This window comes from Dreissena polymorpha, chromosome 16 (genome assembly GCF_020536995.1).
Source record: "Dreissena polymorpha isolate Duluth1 chromosome 16, UMN_Dpol_1.0, whole genome shotgun sequence".
Lineage (NCBI taxonomy): Eukaryota > Metazoa > Mollusca > Bivalvia > Myida > Dreissenidae > Dreissena > Dreissena polymorpha.
Window position 1 is genome coordinate 1576909 of NC_068370.1, and position 23643 is coordinate 1600551.

The 23643-nt window shown below is 33.8% G+C and overlaps 1 protein-coding gene across 1 annotated transcript in view; it reads right to left on the bottom strand.

The window, feature by feature from the left end:
* LOC127862565 (uncharacterized) overlaps positions 1 to 19254 on the bottom strand; it is a 293520-nt gene extending 274266 nt beyond the window's left edge. Inside the window, exon 1 of the mRNA XM_052401747.1 lies at positions 18920 to 19254. The gene's annotated coding sequence lies outside the window, so the exon portion shown is untranslated. The remainder of the gene's footprint in view (positions 1 to 18919) is intronic.
* Positions 19255 to 23643: the final 4389 nt, after the last annotated feature.

The window sequence follows — 23643 nt, forward strand, 5'->3', positions numbered from 1 at the left end:
CTTTCAAATTGGGGAAATTAAATCTGCTGATTCGCGTGTCCCACTTCATTAAACATTGTTTCAAAATATGAACAATTTTGATCTCCCAAGAAAAATAAAGTTAACACGCAATTGGTTCGCAAATATTTCTGACACTTCTTCAGATCCCAACTTAGACCTATCTTGAGACATATGCCTTTGTATCAGCACGCAATACTCCCCCCCCCCAGTTTTTATCTTGAAAATTATCCCACTTTTCTTCTACCTGTCCTATACAGAGACATCATGAAAACTGTCTTGTTTGATTTACTTAAAATATTTCTAAAACACAAATCTTTCAAATAACATATTAATATATTATCTTAATGAAGAACGCACCAATAAATGGCAAGCAAATAATATAGTGTCCACTCATCTCTTATAAGCAAGAAGTTCTCTACAGGCGATGAACAAAGGAATGTCGCTGGACATCGTCTTTTATAGCTAAATTACGGAAGAAAAATATAATTTATAAGTTAGGTTGATAATTGTTTGGATCTGAGTACATAATTTAAATTGAATTGATATTCGAGTAATGAGTAAGATGTATATCTTTGCCGGACTTCGGTCTTGCTTGTTTGCTATGTCAGAAACACAAACAAAAGATCACTTCCTTCTTACGTTAAGTAGTAAACGGCTGTTCATATCCGTGTCATTCTAAGTAACAAATTGATAGAACACTCGCGCCCTTTCTTTGGTCAGATATGAAAGAGTGGAAATCAAGAGATCCGCGATGTTATATCTAAAACCTGAATCGGACTGATTGAAAACATGGATAATCTTAATTGGAATCACAACTGATTGTCTCGTAAATGGTCGAATGTATATCAACATTACCAAGAAGTTATTGCTGGCAAAGTTTTGTTTGATTTTGACACCAGGATAAGAGCTTGAAATCAGATTTGAAATAATGTGTATATACAATAAATGAGACAGTTCTGTATGTTCGACAGTATTTGTTTGTAAAACGTTCCATTCTTCTCTAAACGGTGATGGGGGACGTTATCATTGACTAGGTTATAGGTCAAAGGGCGGAACAGTTTTATTTTGTAATGTTCAGTTCCGTTTTTATCGAGAGAAGAAACAAGGTGGAGAGGAGGGACACTTGCCTACGATGGCATTTGGAATCGTACTATAGACACACGCGGCCAGTCCGGGACTCAAACCCGGGACTCTCCCGACTGAGCTAACCAGGCCGCCACACAACATCTTCCCTAACGTGACCAAGTTCAGACCGTGACATACACCCCATTTGAATATGTATTCGTCCATGAACACATGGATTCGGGGTGATATATAATTAACCATGGGGCTCCGTAGGAGTATACACAGGTAACGTCATGGTCCACGTTGGGCGCTAAATGTCACAGGGTGAGTTAATTGTGCGGCCAGTCCGGGACTCGATTCCGGGACTCCTCGCTAACAGGGCGAGTGCTCTCCCGACTGAGCTAACCAGGCCGCCACACAACTTCTTCCCGAACGTGACCAAGTTAAGATCGTTACATACATATGATTGTTAAACAATATAACATGTTACTATAATATCAATACAAATGACAGTTCACTGGATTAATTCAGTTACGTCATGAATGACGAAATAATGTGGAAAGTGATGAGGTTTTAAGCAATATTACATTACATCTAAATGCAATAACACGAGTACATTAAAAAAAGGGACGGAAAATTCTGTTTCAGGGCCACTATGATGGTATTTCAAAGCAATATCACACGATTAATTGACAGCTCAAAACATTACAATCGCATTTAAGATATACACATACACACAAGTCACCTTCATTTATCCACACAGGTTTATTTTTTTTAATGCGTGCTCACCCGTACAAAGAGCTCCCGCATAGGGAGCTAAATGTTATTTCAAGTGAAATCACTTCTTTTTTAAATCTTTTTCTTACTACTTGACGTTTTAACTTAAACATTATTTTCCAAGTTGATAATGCATTAAATGCTTGCATTAGTTTTACTTTTGTTACAAATGCTTAATTCTGAACCGAATTACGCGGAGGCTCTATGGCTAATGTGATTGTATACTAACATCAAATTATGGCGGTATGTTAAACTTTTAAAATCGTGTATTTAAGGTCTAAGAATTAATAAAATGTACAGTCAAACCTGTGAACAGCGGCCAGTCAAAGGAAGTGGCTGCAGTCATGTGACCGCTGAATGCAGGGGGGCGCTATAGTCAGGTGACCACAGTTTAGTTTGTTGACAAGATGATAGTATCATTCTTATTCACAGAAATATACACAAAAAGCTAATTAAAAGTTATTTGTACACACACGTACAAAAACAGCATTTTCATTCAAACAGCCACAAAAGCATAGCAGAATCAAATTCAATTAGTCAAATGTGAACATTGTTTTATGACATATCTGTAAAACCTTCATATAAACATTGCAATTGCATGTCTGTTTTGTTCACCAATCCTTGTATCGCCTGCATATAACAACACTCGCTAGTTAACTGCTTTTGTAAACACCATATCAGCACTAAAGATCTCTGTAATGTGTCAAGGGCTCTTTCTATGGCTTTATAACCTCGGCCGTCAATTGCTACCAATACACATTGTTAATGTTACTTTCACATGTACAATGTATCATGCAATCAACATTAAGCTTCTCCCGTCGAGTGCTTGCTATAACTTATTAAACAATTATCCGATAAACTATTGTATCATGTCAAATTGACATGTACGCTAGAAAGCTCAAAGGCAGTTTTTTAACCGCAAAATACGGGTAAACACAAACGCCGTCAGATGTAAAAGACAACAGTACAGGTTGATTTGAGTTTTAATTTACTTTCGCTCCTCGTAATGACTGCTTCGTGACCGCTTTACACATGTGAAAATTGTTTTCGGAGTAAAATAAACTGACCTTCAGTCGCTTTAGCTAGGTGACCGTTAACGAAAGTGTTATATAGAATGATTTTCGTGCGCGGGATCAGAATGTCCGCTTTAGCCAGGTGACCGCTATACTCATGCGACAGCTTAGTCAGACGTATAATGCTTATAACAAGCATGACATAACATTTCACTTAATGCAAAAATAGCATTAAGAATACCTGAGATTGCACAATTAATAAATTAATAAGCAAAAATGGACTTGGTAGGTTAATTAGCCAAGAAAGGGTTTCAAAACATCAAACTGGACAATCAGATTATTGCAGCAATAATAATACCTTGAACAAAATACTGACCAATCTGTTAAAAATGCCATTCGCCAAACCAGTCTGGTGGGCGTTGTTGTCGTATGGGTCTGCCGGATGGAGGACCGTCCTGACCAGACGGATTACTGCTAGAACAAACTGGACTGCCTACAGGAGTGGAGTGAATGAAGGTAATTTAGGGGGTTGTTTCACAGAGAGGACTTGGCTGTGAAACAGAATCAGTAGCGGGAGATGGAGAAATGGTACGGGCACTGATGCTGGTCACTGGTCCTCAAGTAACAGACGTATATGCGTTTGTTTTATCGCTAATTGGCTTCGATAAAATAAAAGTATAATAACCTTATGATTCAGTAATTTCAAAGTAAACAAGTTAAAATACGAGCAAGAAGGACACATTTTACAGAATCCTACCTTGATCTGTCTGCAGAGTAAATGCCTTTGACTGTTATTTAACTGCTGGTCTTGACAATATTAAATAAAAATATGCAGAGCGCATACAGTTAAGATATAATGCGTATACAACTAAGATATGTGACATTTTTATCATTTCAAATATATATAAGGATATCCATTCACATTTTGTAATAACATCTTTACTTAGTGTTAAGTTAGGTTAGCCATTGAACTGGTTAAAACCCCATTGCCTTGGATTGACCATGCCGTAGAAGGTGGGCCTAATATAATCATTTTCACTATTTTATTACATTTACTTCCTGTTTTCTATTATACTAGATGTCAAAATACACTTTTCTCCTGATATTGCATCTGGAGTTTCAATTAACGTTTAACTTTTTAACTATCTTTATGTGTACTTTAAAATTCGTGCACACCTCAGGCCTCTAGCCATTGCAATATATTGTATGTATTGTTGTATTGAATATAGTGGCCGTTGGCCGTTATGGACAGGTGACCGTTATTCCCAAGTGTAATATAGAATGATTTTCGTCGAGGGTAATCCAGACTTTCCGTTGTCTGCAGGTGACCGTTATTCTCAGGTGACCGTTAGGTCAGTTTCGACTGTAATTGTAAAATGGTTTCTTCCTTGTGGTTTGCAAAAAGCACTCAAGACTTGACATGTATGTCTTTCATGTTGCATTCTACAGATATTCATGTAATACGACAACACATGTAGCCGTTATTATAATTTATATTTAAAATCGCAAAAATCTAGCATAATTTAACACATAATTATTATCCGTAAAAACTATTTGAAATGTCAAATTAATTGTTCTTTGTTAATCTCAACAATAGTATGCTAGCAGTTTGAATAAGACTTATGCAAGCTTCAATATAGTGCAATATATTACTTTATGTGATTTCCAATATATTACAATACGGTTAAAGCCATATTGTTGCAGGTCTATTAAAGTTACCATGCAACAAACACTCCCGTTATCTATTTTTTCGACATCTCTTGCAGCGTGTCTCCTATAAATCATATAAACCATTGTGGAATTCTTATTTAATTTGATTGCGTGTTGTAAATGGCATAGTATCAATCCAATAAACGTTTTATGTCCCTAATCAATCCTATAACAATGTCCATAAAATATAAGAGCTGCCTTCATACAAACGCTTTATGATTCTTAACAATCTCATCACTGTGTTAAAATAATGTAGAAAAGTAATTATCCAATATATACTAATCAAATTATATTCAAATTAAACTGATATTAATTTTTTTTTTGAATACTATCTATACAAAAATATGGTATCTTAATTATACCACGTTCGATGGAAACCATTACCTCTTCATTAAGATGTTCAACTATCACAAACTATCTCTTTGGGCATTATTATTTCTAATTAATACAACGTTTAATATCCGTGTCATTCTACGTGGAAAATCAATCTAGAGCGCACTTGAAGTGATATTATTATCTGATATGTGAACTTAAGCTTTGATTGGTCATAGATCCGCGATGTTGTCTTGAAAGCCCGGTCATGAGTGTTTAAGTGTTTGAAAATCGGACCTTTTCTCTTGATGACAAAGATTTTCATCGCCGCCGTAGAACGGCGGGTTTCGTGATGATGCGATGGAAGTTCATCTTAGATTGATATTTGATAAATAATGTGCTTAATAAGCTAGGTCTGTGTTTGACTGACATTGTTTAACATCCCCAATGCTACTCATTGACCGGTCAATGCGATCAAATTTTATTTTTTTATTTACATTTTCTTTCACATGAGTAACTTATTTGTAACATTTAAGGTAAGATAAAAACTAAAGTAAACCAATAGACCAATTATCAAGCAGAATAGTTACTCAAACTAAGTTTCTTCACAACGCTTACGCTGTTGTAGCATGCACCACACGCCCTATAGCAACATATCACATATAAGCAAAGTGGAACTCCATTTGAATCAACAGGACACACATACAATATTAACATTACTACGGGGAAATTGTTGTATGACAAATGTCGGAATGCCCAATAATAAGACAAACTACAAAATAACACGTCAAAAGGATGAGAGTCAACTAGGCTTAAATGGGTTAATGGGCCATTCCAATCTGGTTTCACGCAGGCATGCTTCAAAATACATCTGTTGTATGACTGTTGTTTCTGCATTTTTGAAATGTCAATATAAGGCTATTTAATTTAGAATTTATTGCAAATCATGCAGACGGCTTACATTCAACATCTCAATTAATGTTCAGGTAAGTTGGGAATTATATCGAAAGCGAGATATTAACTCGTTGACAGTATGATAGCTCAAGAAGCATTTCTTTAGAATTTCTTCTTTGCCGATTTAAATAAACGTTTGCGCGTTCTGATGAAATTAGCATGCTCTGTAACAACCCGTTTTGCAATAAACCCGTTTTGCAATAAATTTATTGCAAAACGGGTTGCGGTGTCTTATTGCAATTTGATATTTGTATAACAACCCGGTTTGCAATACACCCGTTTTGCAATAATTTATTGCAAAACGGGTTGGTGAGTCATAATGCAATTTGAAAATTGTCCAATCGCCCGTTTTGCAACAATCCGTTTATCACTAAAATCATTACACACGTTTAAATAAATTCAAAGGGATTGGAAACATTAAAATATAGTTTCACGTGTCGTATTTCAATAATATTATATAAAAAAATAGACAAAACTGTGAGCTTTGACTAAACATTTAAAGGCATGGAAGCGGTGAAATTACAAGACTGAATGCGATTCAATAACACATAATAGGTATTAAAAAGTGATTTCACCAATTTAGTACTTAAGTTGTTATTACGCAGAAATGCAATAATGTATTGCTTAACTTGTAAAAAGTGTCTTATTCAATGTCAATGTTGTGTAACAACCGCTTCGCAATAAAACCATCACATATATACTAATGGATTCACATTTATTTGAAACATTATAAATTTAAACGGTGTAAAGGAAGTTTCAACTGTCGTTTACAAGAAAAATATGATAAAACAACACAGAATGTTTATATAAATTTATTATTACCACTTTGGGAACTACTAAAGAAAACCTGTAAATGCTATAATTTTATTGCAAACCGGGTTGCAGGTTATAACAACCTGTTTGCCAATAAAATCGTTTCGCAATAAACATATCACACATTTACTAATTTATTCCAATTGATTGGAAACGCTGACAAAAAGGTTTCAAATGTCGTTTGTAAGGAGTTTGTATATAATAAGAAAGAAGTGTAAGATTCGACCAAAAATTTAAATATACAGAATGTGACCAAGCTCATGAGTCAATGTGATAAAACATGCACATAATGTATATATAAAGTGATCTCAACCAATGTCATACTTCAGCGGAGAAAACCCAGGAATGCAAAAATTGTATTGCAAAACGGGTTGCAGTGTCTTGGTGCAATGTACTTTTTTTAACAACCCGTTTTGCAATAACCCCTTTTTGCAATACACACTTTTTGAAATAAACTCATCACACGTCAATTGATACCAATTGGCAAAACATGCATATTAAACATGTTTAAAGAAAATTAACATTTATTTTTACACTGTCCAAACATTTGCTTCTTGTTTAAAGTGATATTATGCGCATTGTGTCACTGTTTAATTGAGCTGAAAAAAATTAACAGGTCAAAATATTTAGTTAAAATGTGGTAACTGGCTTATTATCTGCAACTCATCTTGCTACCAGTTGTTTATAAAAAATATATATTATATTCGATATTTTACATGACTGTCCCAGTCCTCTAAGCCGAGCGAACTGTCTTTCTATTAGGATCGGAGTTAGTGTCCGTGTGTCGTATGAATAGATATCGTTGAAGGAAATTAAAGTGATCCGTAAAACAAATGTGTGCCTTTGTTTCGTATGTACGAATCTGCACTAAAACTAGATTTAGAATCACATCGTACATCGAATCATTTCTAGCGTCAAAACGTAGTACGGTTTATATTCAAATGCATTATTTTACTCTTTCCGGGATATTGTTTTAGTATGTTGATGCTGCATTAACAAATATAAGTGTAAATGAATTGAAAACAATAAAAATAAACAACGGTTGCGATAGACACCTATAAACATAGCATATACTGTTAGATGCGCATAATAAATTACTTTAATGTTGAGTTACTCATACACACGTTTAGGATGTCTTGGTTTCCTGTTAGTTTAAAGCCTGCAAACCACGTCAAGGTCGAAAACCATTGAAAGGTTGTTGTTTTTGTTGTTGTTGTTTTTTTAATGTGTTTTTATTTTTATTTTGTTAACAGTGGAACAAAACACCAAATCATATATGTTAACGATTAGCTGATTCCTTTTTGAGACATTCAGAAATTTATTTATTTCTCCTACTTGCTTCTTCCTGACAGGTTTCTGTTTTTAACATTTCATCTCAAAGCCATCGATAACTAGATCCTCTAATTAACATAGCGAATTTCAAACCATCCCAAAAAATCAAATTCCAATAAGACACCCCAACCCGTTTTTTGCAATAAATGTATTGCAAAACGGGTTTATTGCGAAACGAGTTGTTATAAAAATAGCAAATTGCAATAAGACACTCCAACCCGTTTTGCAATAAAATATAAAATTATTGCAAATCGGGTTTATTGCAAAACGGATTGTTATAAAAAAATATCAAATTGCAATAAGACATTCAAACCCGTTGTGCAATAAAATTATTGCAAATAAAAGTTCGATGATTTTATTGCAAAACGGGTTTATATCAAAACGGGTTGTTGTAAACAAAATTAAATTCAATAAGACACCCCAACCCGTTTTGCAATAAAAAATATGCACTCCTGGGTATTCTTCACTTACTTCCCAAATTGCTGAACATCACTTCATATATACATTCAGCCTTGTGTTATCATATTCATTTTAGAAACGACATTTGAAACTTCCTTTATACCGTTACAAATCAATTTAAAACAATGAGCATATATATGATGGTTTTCTTGCGAAACGGTTTGTTACACACAATCTTAACTTGAGCTCCAAATTGGTTGATATCACTTTCTATATACATTATGTGTTGTTTTATCGTACTAAATCTTGAAATGCATCGCCTTCAATGCTTTTTATTTTTTAGTAGAAATTAACAGTTTTGTCTGTTTTTGGAAATACTATTATTTCAATACGAGATTTCAAATTTCCTTTTTAATGTTTCCAAACCATCTGAATAAATTTATACATGTGTAATTATTTTATTGCAAAACGGGTTTATTGCAAAGCGGGTTGTTATGAAAATTTCAAATTGCAATAAGACACTATAACCCGTTTTGCAATAAAATTATTGCAAATCCGGTTTATTGCAAAACGGGTTGTTATAAAAATATCAAATTGCAATAAGACACTCTAAACCTTTTTACAATAAAATTATTGCAAATCAATTTGCGATGATTTTATGGCAATACAGGTTTATTGCAAAACGGGTTGTTGTAAAAATAATCAAATTGCAATAAGACACTCCAACCCATTTTGCAATAAATTTATTGCAAAACGGGTTTATTGCAAAACGGGTTGTTATGAAAATTTCAAATTGCAATAAGACACTCTAACCCGTTTTTCCATAAAATATTGCATTTTGCGTTATCTTAACTTTAGTACTAAATTGTTGGAAATCACTTTCGAAACACATTCTGTGTTGTTTTATCGTATTAAATCTCGAAATGCATCACCTTCCATGCATTTTAAGTCTAAACTCACATATTTGTCTATTTTTTATAACAATTTTATTTAAATAAAACACGTCAAACTCCCTTTTAACTCTTCCAATTCATTTGAATAAATTTATACAAGAGTGATGATTTAATGGCAAAACGGGTTTATTGCAAAACGGGTTGTTGTAAAAAATCAAATTGCAATAAGACACTCCAACCCGTTTTGCAATAAAATTATTGCAAAACGGGTTTATTGCAAAACGGGTTGTTATGAAAATTTCAAATTGCAAAAGACACTCTAACCCGTTTTGCAATTAAATTATTGCATTTCTCGATTTTCTTCAATTAAGTATTGCATTGGTTGAAATCACTTTCTACAACATTTTCGGTGTTGTTGTATCACATTTAACCGCATTTTATTTGTTGTTCGAATCTTACACCTCTGTCTTATTTTGAAAAAAAATCCTTATAAACAACATTGAGACTTTCTTCGAAAAGTGTCCAATCAATTTGAATCAATTAGTACATGTGTGATGTATTAGTGCAAAATGAGTTTATTGTGAAACGGGCTTTTATTTCTTTTTTTACATCGCAATAAGACACTGCAACCCGTTTTGCAATAACATTGTTGGATTTCTGGGTTAGATTCGCTTAATCTTCAAAGTGTTAAGATCACTATTTATATACATTCTGTGTTTGTTTATCAGATTTACTCATGAAATTGGTCACTTTAAATGTCTGTTAATTTTTGGTCGAATCTTACACCTCGCTCTTATTATATGTAAACAAACTCTATATATATAGATTTGAATATTTCTTTTCAGCGTTTCAAATCAGTTTGAATCAATAAATTCATGTGTGTTTGAATTTATGCAAAAAGAGTTTAGTGCACATTTTTGAGTATTTTTATAACAATTTAATTTAAATGATTCACGTCAAACTCCCTTTTAACTCTTCCAATTCATTTGAATTAATTTATACAAGAGTGATGATTTTATTGCAAAAAGCGTTTATTGCAAAACGGGTTGTTGTAAAAAAAAATCAAATTTCAATAAGACACTCCAACCCGTTTTGCAATAAAATTATTGCAAAACGGGTTTATTGCAAAACGGGTTGTTATGAAATTTCAAATTGCAATAAGACACTCTAACCCGTTTTGCAATAAAATTATTGCATTTCTCGATTTTCTTCAATTAAGTATTGCATTGGTTGAAATCACTTTATACACCAATTCGGTGTTGTTGTATCACATTTACTCATGAAATTGATCACTTTAACTGCCTTTTATTTGTTGTTCGAATCTTACACCGCTGTCTTATTTTGAAAAAAAAAATCCTTATAAACAACATTTGAGACTTTCTTCGAAAAGTGTCCAATCACTTGGAGTCAATTAGTACATGTGTGATGTATTAGTGTAAAACGAGTTTATTGCAAAAACGGGCTTTTATTTCTTCATTTACATCGTTATAAGACACTGCAATCCGTTTTGCAATAACATTATTGGATTTCTGGGTTAAATTCGCTTAATCATGAAAGTGTTAAGATCACTGTATATATATATACATTCTGTGCATGTTTATCACATTTACTCATGTAATTGGTCACTTTCAATGTCTGTTTATTTTAGGTCGAATCTGACACCTCTGTCTTATAATATGTATACAAACTCCATATATACGACATTTGAATCTTTCTTTTCAGCGTTTCAAATCAATTTGAATCAATAAGTTCATGTGTAACGATTGTATTGCAAAAAGAGATTAATGCACAACGGGTTGTTATAAAAATGCCCATTGCAATAAAACACTGCAAACCGTTTTGCAATAAAATTATGCACTTCTGGGTATTCTTCAATTTATTTCCAAATTGGTGAACATCACTTTATATAAACATTCAGCCTTGTTTTATCATATTTACGTTAGAGACTACTTTAAAACTTCCGTTATACCGTTTCAAATCAATATGAAACAATTAGTATTAAATCTCAAAATGCATCATCTTCCATGCATTTTAAGTCTTAACTCGCAGTTTTGTCTATTTTTATAACAATTTTATTTAAATACAACACTTGAAACTCCCTTTTAACTCTTCCAGTCCATTTGAAATAATAAGACACTCCAACCCGTTTTGCAATAAATTTATTGCAAAACGGGTTTATTGCAAAACGGGTTGTTGTAAAAAAATCCAATTGCAATAAGACACTCCAACCCGTTTTGCAATAAATTTATTGCAAAACGGGTTTATTGCAAAACGGGTTGTTACAATGCTCTTTCAATGGCTTGGTTATCTATGGATGCATCGCCATCTTTAAATCAATTCATTTGACCATAAAATGTCTACACAGCTGCTGGCAATATTTGAAATCAGTTTTTAATTAGTCGTTACTGACTGGATTAGATGATAACTTAAGCGCTATTTATAACGTTATTTTTAGTGAAAGTAAACAAAAAAATGAATATCTATTTAAAAAAAATCATTACATAAAAAATATACATTAAAAAAGCATAAATAAACGAGTTATCTTATACTTGTTTAGATTTCGGAGACACTGTTATTAAAAGGACCTGTTGAAATAGATAACTACATTCTATTTAACTAGTACCATTTTATTAATTAGTAGCTCTCAGCCCAAAAAGAAACTAAGAGCTTTAAGATGTTACGACAACTTGTTGATTTCGCACGGTCTAATCAGGGACGAAATTTTTCGCCTTAACTGGGTTTTCGTAACATTGAGACTTTCTTTAAACGAAAACTACCATGAAAGCGGAAATTAAGTGTCCTCCCTGATCAACCTGTACGGACTGAAAACCATAATAAAAGTACTTTGTTTATTTAACAATTCATATGTTGTCAAGAAATGTTAAATGTGTCGTTGATGATATCGTTAATTGTATCTAAATTTTCAACAATAATTGGCTATTTGTGAATCAAAAGATGATATCTGGACATACAATTGCCATAGCAACTCTTTTGTCATGTAACAGTATTCAACCAACCTGTAAGCGTGTATGTTGTGTACCGGATACACGCGTCTTTTATTATTAGTATGTATTACAGACAGACGGACAGACAGACAGACAGACAGACAGACAGACAGACAGACAGACAGACAGACAGACAGACAGACAGACAGACAGACAGACAGACAGACAGACAGACAGACAGACAGACAGACAGACAGACAGACAGACAGACAGACAGACAGACAGACAGACAGAAAGTTTATTTGAGTCTCACTTTTATACATTCATGATATATAAAACATGCATGTAGAAAATTAAACAAGTTCATGTATAAAACCACTCTTATAGAGTTATGAGAGACTGTTAAATGTATGAACCTACGGCATATAAAACGATACAAATAAACAATAAAATCATAGGTAAAATAATAAATTAAACATTTATCTACGTTTGTATGTACAATATATACACACTTATATATATATATATATATATATATATACATATAAATATATAATATTCACAGTTACATAATAATACAAATTCAATATTCATTATGTGTAAATGTAGTTGCGTCTTAATCTTAGTATTTCATGACATGTTTTGGCACTATATTTTACCATATTTACATCGGAGAGTTGGAATGAAATCTTATCAGGCACTGACAATGAATTGAAATCATTATTGATGGATGTCGCTTTTAAAACAATTTCATTTCTCAATGTGTTGTATAATGAACATTGGAGTAAAACATGAGTTTCGTCTTCCACCACAGTTTTACAATAAAAACAAGTTCGTTGTTCTAACACAGTTCCTTGGTAACGACCAGTTTCAATTTTTAAGGGTGCTATCCCGCACCTGAACTTGGCTAAAGCACTTCTTTCATTCCTTGTTATAGTTCTATTTTTAACATAAGGTTCAGCTTTAAATGTACTTTTAAAAGTCTTATAAAGGCGTAGTTTATTTCCACTTGTACTGTTACTGCTACCAGTAACTGAATTAATTTGGTTTAACCATGTCTGATTTAACTCACTTGACATATTTGATTGGAACAAATCAATTATTCGTGTAAATTGTGATTTACTGACATATGTATTTGTTTAAATCATGTTCAAAAAACGATTTAACGGTCTTTTTAACAAAATGTGGCCAGCATTTATTATGAGAAGAAACGGCTCTAAACGTAAAATTGTTAAGTCTATTGGTGTCCATGTTTGAGAGTCTAATCCAATGGGTGATAACGGCCTTCCACTGTTTTACTATTGGTGACGTTATCCAATGTCCCTGTTCACAGCGGCGTTTGGTGTGTACTTCCCGACCCCCAGGAAAAGGCGGGCAGCTCTATGTTGGACTGCATTAATGCGCGAGAACTCTCTGGTTCCCCATATTGCGGCTCCGTAGCTAATTGTGGGCCAGACACTTGCCTCGTAGAGTTTTGAGAACGCTTCGTATGCATCCCGCTCAATGCTTTAAACTTTGCGATGATAAGACCAATGGCTCGTGTAGCTGACTGCGCTACATGTTTTGCCGTTACGGTATAGTCCAAAGTGTCAGTTAACAGCCAAGATAACGGTAGCTTTCCACGCATTCTATAACGTCATTATTGCACCTGAAATTAAAGTTCGTTTTTTCTTTGGAAGGGGGTCGAAAATGCATAATCTTCGAATTATCAGTATTAATTTTCATATTATTTAGATCGCACCACTGTGATAATAAAGTTAATAGGTGTTGGAGATCTTCCTCATTCTCTGTAATTAAAACTAGATCGTCGGCGTAAAAAGGTGACTTATGATTTTGCCGTTAATGTTCACACCCTTGATTGATTGCTCGAATAGCTCGCTTATGTCGTTGAGAAAGAGGTTGTCGGCTCTTTCGGCCCCGTTTTTTTCAGGCTCTTTCGGCCCCAATTTCAGGCTCTTTCGGCCCAAGTACCAGGCTTTTTCGGCCCCATTTTCAATTTGAATTAATCGTTGCAAAATTCTTTAAAACTATGGAATATTGTTTATTACAGTAATATATTATCTTTATTGAGGATTAATGCATTTGAAAAAAGATTCTCTTTGTCTTTTGCTTCAGGTATATCGTCGTCGAAATGAGAAGAATAGATACAATAATATGAGACGGCTTTGAAAATAAAACAAACTATAAAATAATTTATATTACATTTATTTGGATAATTTTTAAGGTATAACAATAAGGATAACATACGTCTTAACAAAACAATACATTAATTTAACCTAATTACATACTACATAACTTACTGCGCACAAGTTGTTTATTTTATCAATAATGCAATTAGATCATCATAATAATCATCATATAAATATTAATCATCATCATTCATCATAAGAGTCACAATCATCAGCATAATAATAATGATCATCAAAATTATCATCATCATAATAATCAGCATAAGAAACATCAGCATTTAAATCATCATCATTATAATTATCAGCATAAATACACCATAGTCTGCAGTAGGATAATAATCTTCAGCATCAAAAGAATCACTCTAATAATAATCATTATCATCATTAAGCATTTAACGCAAAACAGCATTTTAATGTTAAGCATTTAACATATAACAGTAGTATCCACTGTTAAATAGAATAACTATTTTATATTGATTGCTCATAAGTTACACGATTATACCATTTTTAAGTTTACATACCGTTCGTCGATCACAACGGGCGGTTGCACTTCGGCTCTTGTCAAATCAAACGGCTCGAACTCGGACGTTCGGGTGAGCGCTATGTCTTCTGATGCTGACACGTCGGACAATCCGAAATCGTGCGAAATGTCGAACCGTTGAAGCAAAGCAGGATCCTCGGATGTCTGAGCATACAACGAATAAACAACTTAAATGTATTAATGTCAAAAATAATGCCACTGTTTTATATTACTTTACTTACGATTTACGATTAACACAAAGAAAAACCATTTAGCACAGCATGATAAAGACCTAGTCCGTTTAATAGATGATATCAAAATGATTAAGAATACCAATTAAAACTATCTTTGAACTTGTTTATGCTTGTGAAACTGTTAAAACCTGAATATACTTCATATTTATAACAATTATATCGGAGAAGTAACTAGTACCTCAAGCATAGTCGACTGCGCGACATTTTCTAAGTTTAGGCTGATGTTTAGGCTGATGTCAGGTGTTGTTGGGCGGTTGCGGCAGTCATTGCAGATGAAGGTAAGAACAATATCCCCCCCTCTTTGCACTAAAATATTCTGTCGCGGATATGCCTACAAAGTGTTTGCAAAATTCGTCATAAATTTACAACATATCCTAATTGATTAGTAACTAACTTGACGATGTTCACACATCGTTAATGCATTAAACAGACGTTGTTTTCTTTAATTACTCCGACCCCGTCAATCATTATCGAATGAAGCCATTGTCTAGCACACTCGCACCTATGCCCGGTTTTATGATCTTTATCAGGTTGTCAAATACATGTGTGGTGTGTATTCGGGTTAACAGGTAACAAAAAAATTAGATTTAAGTTGATAAATCAGTCAACTTTCAACTGACAATGAACTGACAATAAAATAAATTTAAAAAATTGCAAATGATAACCATGACAATAAAATAAATTAAAAAATTTATTTGACGGTACAGTTTAAAAACAAAAAATAAAGGCGAGTATCAATTTCATTATACAATATAATTTATTAAGAAAGATACTTTTGAAAAGAAAGGAATTCTAAAATTTCAGTCGACGATTAAAGTTTGTCATAACGATTTTTAAATGTCTCAAATTAGCCATACGCATAAATAAACATTTACTTTACACTCGAAACAAGATTTTTATTTTGCAATTGCTATATTTTCATCACGAGTGCGAATTTTCCATTCTGAAACACAACAAAGATCACAAAATACATGGCGAACAGTCCTCGCTTAAAAATTTTGCACCGAGTAAAGTCGAGTTTTAGATCAATACATTAATTTACTATAATTACATAATACATAATTTACTGCACACAAGTTGTTCATTTTATTAATAATTCAATTACATCAATAATTCTGTCGCGGATATGCATACAACGTGTTTGCAAATTTCGTCATAAATTACGTTACAACATAACCTATTAAATTGATTTATGAATTGACACTAATGAACGAAACCGTTATTGTTTCATAGACACTTATCAATTTATTTTCATAACCAATCAAACTATCATTTTTTATTCTTATTGAAGCATACACTTGTTCACACATCGTTAATGCATTAAACAGATGTTGTTTTCTTTAATTACTCCGACCCCGTCATTCATTATCGAATGAAGCAATTGTCTAGCACACTCGCACCTATGCCGGGTTTTATGATCTTTATAAGGTTGTTAAATACATGTGTAGAGTGTATTCGGATCAACAGGTAACAAAAAAGGTAGATTTATGTTGATAAATCCGTAAACTTTGAACTGACAATAAAATAAAAATTTGCAAATTATAACCATGACAATAAAATAAATTAAAAATTGGGCAAATTAGACCCATTTTCAAGCTTACTTAGGAAAAATAATTTATTTGTCGAAAATCTTAGCTAATCAGTTGGCATTGACACTAACCTGTATTGTCCTCTTAATGTTTTATATAATCAAAATTATGAAAAATGTAAATATTGGATGAGACTATAATAATAATAAACTCCATATAATTCATTAATTACTACGACCCCGTCTTTCATTATCGAGTCACCAGATTAACAAATAGTAATTAATGAGGCCATTAGATTTAATCACGTTTGCATTACATGTCTCAGTTCTCATTTTAAAAGCATTATTACAATATTTCACGAGAAGATTTTGAATTTTATTGTTAGCATTATTATTTGTTACCAAAAGTATGCATACCAGGTCATCTGTAATATAATTTGTTAGATTTTCTAATATTGGTATATTGGTATGTGTATAAACGCAACATATGTAGATGACAAATTGTTTAATCTGTCGAAAATCTTAGACTTTATATATTTAATAGAGTTTGCATAAACACTAACCTGTATTGCAGGTGCGATGCTGCCAGCGGTCACAAACGTCACATGTAATACCATGCTGCAGCGAGCTAACGACTTTCTTACAAAACACACACGCGTTCTCCTCCATCACAAAATCACAATGACGAACACTTATACTTACACTGTTTATTATAATTTATTAACGATAAACACATGTAACATCCAATATCATACCAAATTTCAAAGCAAAAAATTCTAAAACTAGTAGCCTAAGAATAACATAGACAGCACAATAATTTATGATACAAATGAACACAATAATTGCACTTATATAAGTATGTGCAATAATTGCTAAATTACCGACAAAAAACAACAACAATTACTCATCATTTACACCTTTAATCAAACGCAATATTTAGCAAACAGACCGACAATCGATTCAATTAAAAGCCGGCACAATTTAACAATTTAAACAATTACATACATTGGTAACAATTTGTAAAACGATAATTGTTTTCAATTAATGTCATTTAATCATCCATAATCAAAAGCAATACAATGAAACAAACCGACAACACAATATATCATTTTAAACACCTTAACTCAATCATACACCCGCTTCAAATAGGTGTAATAAAATAAAGGGCCGAATAAGCCTGGTCGATTTGGGGCCGAAAGAGCTTGGGGCCGAAAAAGCCTGAAATTTCGGTCTGGGCCGAAAGAGCTTGGGGCCGAAAGAGCCTGCTACCGTTGAGAAAGAGGTTAAACAAAGTCGTTGAAACCAAACAGCCTTGCTTCAATCCCGATTTTTCGTCAAACCATTCCGAAGTGTAATCATTTACATTACATGTATTGTTATCATGGTGGCCGTTATTATGTACAGTGTTCAGTCATAAAATGTGCAGACAAGTGTCAGTCCTTATTGTTTAAGCCTAAACAGAAGGCGCAATCGCCAGACATTTGATCGTACAAATTGTGTTTTGCAATTAACAGAAGATTCGTTTGTTAACTTCAGACAGGCTAACATTTGTGTAGCTTTTAAACGCACATTGAAGGCTTGATTACCCACGCAAAGAAGCTTCCGGGGAAAGGATAAACATTCCACGCAAAGAAGCTTCCGGGGAAAGGATAAACATTAGAGTAGGGGGAACAACTCGGGTGATGTTCGGTGTGGGCAACGACGAGTTTTGAATCGTTTTAGATTGTAGGTCACAACTAAGACTGGTGTAAAGTGACGTCATTAAATGGGTCGAAGTAGTCCGGCTAGTATGGTAATACGGAATTGGAAACAGCGAGTAGCGTAATATGGGAATTTTTATTTCAACGTCTGATACAACCTGTATTTTGTTAAAAGCATTAAACAGGTATATAATAAAAAATATTTCTTTTTTCGTTGCGTTTAATGTGACGTCATTAAATGGGTCGAAGTAGTCCGGCTAGTATGGTAATACGGAATTGGAAACAGCGAGTAGCGTAATACGGAATTTTTTATTTCACCGATTGATACAACCTGTATTTTGTTAAAAGCATTAAACAGGTATATAATAAACAACGTTCTGTGATTCGAGTGCTCTGATTACTGTTGTGTAACCATCATTGTGCTACCCACGCACTCTGGATCAGCAGACGATTTATTTCATAATTGTAAAATTGCAATCATGTGTGTACATTGAAACTGAAAGATCGCATCACACCTATTTGATTTCCTCATTGTGCGAACTTTTATTAAATTAGATGAATAACTGTACTTCGGCGTTCTTTTCTAACCGCAATTTTGTTTTGGAATTACTGTTGCATCGTGGGTAGCAATCGTGATACATCGGCTATCTCGGATTCCTCCGTAAGAAACGATAATTTCGAACGTTTGTGTATGACATTCTTTGGGACTCTTATTGTCAATATTAAGGTTCATGGGGGGGATAAAATTTATTAAAAATTCGCTTTGGTTTTTCTTCATTCAATGTGGTACAATATGGTCAAACTATATATCATTTTAAAGCTAAAGACGGATAGAATAACATAAACACATTTTTGACATTCAATATTTGTGTGCTTTATTCATATTTTGGTATAAAACCAATACATTTTTACACTAATTTACAAAATCTCAATCTAAAGTTAGGAAGGATATGCACTACCTTAAGTTGAATAAATACAAAGCTATATACATATACAAGGTCAAGTTAGCAACATTTCACAGAAAATTATTGTCATAAAACAACAAATGAGTTTTTATTCAACTGCCTATTTTGGATAAATTTCCTAAACAAAGTTCTAAAAATAACTAAAACGTAACTACTTTTAAAAAATCCAGGTATGGTGGATAATAAGAGTCACAATTCTTTTTCAAAGGCTTAACAATTTTGTTATTTACCTCTCAACCAAATTGCAAATTTAAACCATCTAAAATTGAAATAGATTGCAGACGACATATAAAATTGTAAAGGAATATAAAGAAATTGGCAAACCGATTTATTTTATATTTCGATTCCTTCTACCCATTTTGAAAGCGTGGCCCTCGCTGTGCTCCGTAGAAAAACGTGCAAAACAAATCGGTCGAAACCACGTGCATTGGTGAGAAAACCGGGTATGTGTATACACATACCTGAGAAAACACAAACATATTTTGACAGGTGGTTCGCAACTAGTAAAACAACTATTAACATTAATCAGCAAGAGATCGCACTCAATAACAGAAATGACTACGTAGAGATATCATCACTTACCCTACTTCAAATATTTTCCAGCTGAAAATCGTCCCCCACACGTCGTTTTTAGTTTATTTATATTGTTTTTTCTGGAGCCGAAGTGCATCTCACAGAATATCCATCTAACTTCCGTTGTTTTCACTTTCGTTATTAAAAACTTTGTTTAAAAGAATTATTTCTCCTATTAGATTGTTAAAGCGATGTGTTATTATATATTATCAATAGAATAGTATACCGTGATGAATTTAACGGAGTTACGTATCGATCTTTCTGTCAGTCTGTAAGCGTACTATTTTATGCGCAATAATATAAGTATGGTGATTCGACAACAATTGTAAACATTGGTGAAATGCTTCTTACATAGTTATTCTTTTGAGTGTTTATGAGGTCTGATCGTGCAGTTTGCAAACATCAACGGAAAGATTACAATCCAATGCATTTGTCATCGTCAACCGTTTGGAATGTCAATTAGGCGATGAGTTAGTTTTTAGCATGTTTCTTTCTATTTTATGAATTTACAAATGGCTGCCCCCATGGTGATGAAATGACATGTGTTCGAGTTTTGATATTTCTAGATATGTAAACTTTTTTTACTATTTAAGCGTAACTTGCCCTCGTCAATGTCGATATTATTCACTAGTTATATAATTTTCCGCCGAAATACGTGGAATAAACATGATTCAGATTTTTGAAAATAATGTATATTTTAGTGTTAAAATCGCTTTGTATTTTGATTGATTTTGTGGATGGTATGATACGTTGATGTACAAAATTGGTAGCAGTTTGAAGGAAAAACATCCTTTAAAGCATATATGTATACTTTTTCAATGTGGCACTCTTCCTTTAGTCAAATTTGAGTCCAATGCTTGGGGTCCCACATTTTTCAAAATGAAGCCTCTACATGAACCTTAACCAGAATTTGCTTTTAAATGGAAATCCGGCATATGCGGGATTATCGAGTAATGGATAAAGACGGAAGAAGTTGCGTGTATGTGATTGAGACAGTTGAAACGAATGTATCGGGGAATCGAGAGACTCGGAAAAATATGACGATTACATAACAATCAGTTATGAGTTCTCCATGGCTGCAGACTGTTAATTGCATCAAAAACGCAATTATCACTCCTCCAGGTGCGGTGTCATACAGCTAGCTGCGAACAATGTTTTGTTTTATACCCAGCATTTAAAAAGACAATAAAAAACCTGTCAGGAATATGGGTGTGAAATACATGTTGACATTTTAAAAAGGATACTCAATTATATCTGCAAACAATGCTAATTATCCCATATTGCTCTGTGAAGATTATATATGTACATGTAACGTAGGAAAATCGTTCTTCACCACGTTGACCGGGAACCCGGTGAATCACCGCGGAGATTGTATTCATCGCATTCGCGGTGATCATGGTCGACCTAGCGTGATGAAACGCGCAAGATTGCGGTGATTTTTCACCCAAAATAAATAATGACCACCGCGTGTCGGTGATTATGCAAAAATCGCGGGCCGCGTAGTGTAGGACTTGGGTCATTGAGACACCGTCTAAACGCCAACTACATTATTAGAGGTCATTAGTAAGTGTTGAAATTGAGGAACCTGTCTTTTTCCCCTCGTTTCATGCATAGGGTTTCATGCACATGGTTTCATGCTGAGGGTTCCATGCATAGGGTTTCATACATGGTGTCTCGTGCATAGGGTTTGATGCCTATGGTTTCATGCATATGGTTCCATGCTTAGGGTTCCATGCATAGGGTTTCATGCAAAGGGTTTCATGCATATGGTTTCATGCATAGGGTTTCATGCATGGTGTTTCACGCATAGGGTTTGATACCTATGGTTTCATGCATGCAGTGCTTTCAACAGGCCATTTATCGGTCCCTCCCCGGGGAGCTTGAATTTCAAAATCATAGTCCGCGGAGCGCCTAAAATTTTTCAATTAGTGTCTTTTTGCTCTTACTGCAACAGTAGCAGAAACTAGCTATTCTTAAGATCAAACAGGGATGGAAACTAATGTTTTACAATTGGTTGCCCACATTGGCAACCATCTTTACTATTTTGGTTGTCCAGCTAAAGACTAACGCGCCCATTACTATGTACATGTATTGTCATGTGTAAATAATACTTTCTTTAAATAAAAGATAACTGAACAAAATTGCTTACATTACACTCTTTCTGTGTATAATGTCTTAATATGAGTCTGAGTTGAATAATTTCCTTGGCCTTTATGAATAATTATTATTAAAATTATTAATCAACAGTCGCCAATTTTATTAAATGTTTAATTGTACTTGAATGTTTCAAGCTTAAAAAATCTAGTTGCCCGTCTGGACTACCAACTTTTGAAATTAAGTTGCCCAGGCTAAAATCTACTTGCCCCGGGCTCACGGGCAACCACTAATTTCCATCCCTGTCGAAGCGATACCAACTTTGCCGAAATTTTAGAAAGCTGATTTACGATCCTTTGTCTATCGCTTTAACCAGCTTAAGCCCGCCTAAACGCGCAGCGTTGTTGTATTGGAAAATTTATATTGGCAAATGAGAGCGCACGCTTTTTGTGAGCGACAGATTCTGTGGGTAGACAAAACATGCAGTTTATTTATGCAGATGACTCGTGGCGTTAATGTCATTGTCACAGAAATATTGCACAATTATTTAGAAGACGTTGATGGCAACCGGCTGTAATCCTCGTGGACATTGTGCATTTCATTCATAATACTGTCAAAACATTTACTAGACTTGTAAAGCGTTTTAACAAATTATCGTTGAAATCACTTTTTAGTGTTAATGTTTTGTTGAAATCTCAAATGAGCATAATTAAATTTGTTATCCGAAACACACTCCCGAATGTTTATGTGAAAATGTTTGTAATCCGTAACACACTTCCAAATGTAAATGTTAACACGATGTTAACATCCTGATGCTTCAAATATTAACAGTGCAAATTTATTTTGTATTGACTCATTGTTAATAATAAGGGCGGGAAAATTATGCAGCATGTACAACATTGCGTCATTTGCATAAAAAGCGTGGGTGTATTGAGCGTTGCATTTAAATGCGCACATGTCGGGGGATTTACGCATGTTCATTGGGAATATTTCATTAAATCTATAAATAGTCACTTATGACGAAAATCATTTGATACTTTAGAAAAATGGAAACTCATGAGGACTTTTATCGTCAATATTAAGCGGAATTTGCTTTCAAAAATGGAATACACGGGATTATAGGGTAATGAAAAGAAACTTAAAAAGTAAGTATGCAGTCCATGTAATAGAGTCGGGTTAATAGGGATGTATTGGGGAATTGTTCAAGTCGGGATTTTACTATCTATGCCGGACTGTTAAAAAACGATTGAAAATTATATCTTTTTAACTGGGGTTCATTTTTTAAGAGTCATTGTGCAACAAATGACGTCTTTTGACGCTTTCTCTTAGAGTTATTACGCACCACAGAACGTCAATTGACACGTAAAATTAAAAAAAAACAACGTTGAGAGGGGACGCCTCTCCCAAACCACCCCATATCAGCAACGGGGCGGCTGAAAAAAATCCTATGGAAAGCACTGGCATGGTGTTTAATGCATAGGGTTTCATGCATAAGGTTAAGTGCATAGGGTTTGATGCCTATGGTTTCATGCATGGTGTTTCATGCATAGGGTTTCGTGCGTAGGGTTTCATGCATGGTGTTTAGTACATAGGGTTAAGTGTGTGTG